Here is a 2152-nt window from a genome sequence, read left to right as displayed (position 1 = left end):
ATAACTTATCAGTCATGAATTGATGCCAATGTTTATTTCATTACACGGTTATCTCTTACTCACAAAACTGTAATGCAGATGAGCACATGGGCTTTACTTTGTATCGGCATTAGAACTGAAACTCATTCTTTTATCACTCTAACACATTTCTTTAAAATATTTGTGTTTGCAAAATCTATCTATAAGCCACTCCGGAAAATAAGCAGCAGTAGGCGAACAGTTTTTGTTCTTAAAATCGGTATATGAGCTCAGCGCCGCTGCTCCCCATACGCGTAGGGCCTGGGGGCCCCTCAAGTACCTGGGGAGGCCCCCAAAATTAAGGTTGATAATTATTACATTACCATTTTCAAAATATATAAATTAATTAAGAACAGGTCCACCATTGTTATTTCGCATTGAGGCGGAGCACCCTTTACCAGCGCAGTCTCCCCCCCCCCCCCCCCGCCAACAATCTGCACGTAGGGCCCCCAAAAGCTTAGCAGCGGCCCTGTATGAGCTGCAACTTTATAAAAAAATAAATAGGGGATGTTGTTTCCATTGTCCACCTGTCCACCAGCTTTTTTACCTTTCCCCTCGCTTCACAGATCCTGCTAGCCTGGCTATTGCCAGACCAAGTCCAATCGTAGATTGCACATTGGTCTGGTAAGGGTGCCGTCATTTTCTCCTGCACAAGAGGCGGGCGTAGTTCAAATGGCTGCAAGCAATTGGCCACCAGCGGGGCTAGCTGTTAGATTAAACTTTTACCAAAACCAGTCGGCAGTAAAACAAATACATCTTTTCTTTGGAGGAATTGCTCCAGGCATAGGCGTCAGTTAAGCTGGGGACGCTGGGGACGAGTCCCCACCAGTTTTCGTCAAGATTAATTTTGTACCCACCACTTAAAAAGACAAAAAACTTGAGTTTAATTATTATGGATTATTACACGGCTCGTCTCAATGCTGTGGTATGCGCTGTTCACTTGCATGGTCCTTAACTTGCAGTGGTCAATTATTTTTCGATAATTGACCATTGCATAATGTCCGCTGTCAAGGAAAGTGGCTCTGATTCACGTCTCTCGTATCACTCCGCAAGTAGTCCGGTAACTTATCAACCCCAGCTTATTTGGTTGCTAAGCAACGTCAAGGTCTTTGGCGGACTATTTCTCTGCTGATCAACACTACGAATGGTAATAAGAAATGAATTGTAAAAAGACACACAAAAAAAGGCGTGATCGGGATTGTTGACGGGGGGGCGCACCCTAGGATGTTCATGTTTAATAGACATGTTTCATTTGGGCGCCCCCAACACATTTTGCTGCCCTAGGCGATCGCCTAGTTTGCCTATGGCAATCGCTGGGCCTGAGAACAAGCCCCTTCAGGGCGAGACACCTTCGCATCGCGCGGTGTCCGGTTCGCCCTGTCTGCCCTGTCGGGGCTTATTTTCCCGATAATGACCAGCGTTCTATAGATTATCCCTTACTTATTTTTGTATGAGCTGCCAGCCTGGCTTGGACAATGAATGAGGTATTAATACCAATACTCTTTGGCTGGGATGCAATGATGAGGCATCAGACAATCAAGTCATTTTAGCCTGAATACATGAAGGTAAAAAGCACCAGAGCAGGTTGGTAGTACCATGGACATGGTCAGAGCGATAACCTGTAGAACTAAATGGATGTGGCAGGCTACACCACGGGATGCATCTGCAGACCACTGCCACATAAATAAAGGTAAGATGCAATATTTATTGCTTAAGATTTGCTGGTGCTGTGGTGAGGTGTTTTGTGTTTTTTTGCACTCAAGTGGTCGGCTGTTTTAACTCGATTGAAGTTGAAGTTGTAGTGGAATAATCGTGGTGGGGTGTGCATGAGTTTTGGTCAGAATGCCTGATGTAGATTGGATGGATGCGTGTTGTGAATTGAGAACAGCCAGCTCATGATGTGATACAGCGTTCAGCTGTGCAACAAATATCTTTTTCTTTTTCAATCTGTTTCGACATCTGTAGTGCTGTGTGTAGCCACACGTTTGCCCCTTCACAACATAAACACGTAGTTAATTTGCTTTCCTAGCTCCTCTTTGTTTGTGTTGGTAGCTTTCCACTGTCGGTGGAAAAGCGACAATAGTGGGTCATAGAATATGTCCAATGCTTTTTGGAAACGCTTTCTTCATAAAAC

The sequence above is a fragment of the Micromesistius poutassou genome (assembly GCF_964030765.1).
Source record: "Micromesistius poutassou genome assembly, chromosome: 8".
NCBI lineage: Eukaryota > Metazoa > Chordata > Actinopteri > Gadiformes > Gadidae > Micromesistius > Micromesistius poutassou.
Note: the sequence above shows the minus strand (reverse complement) of the source record.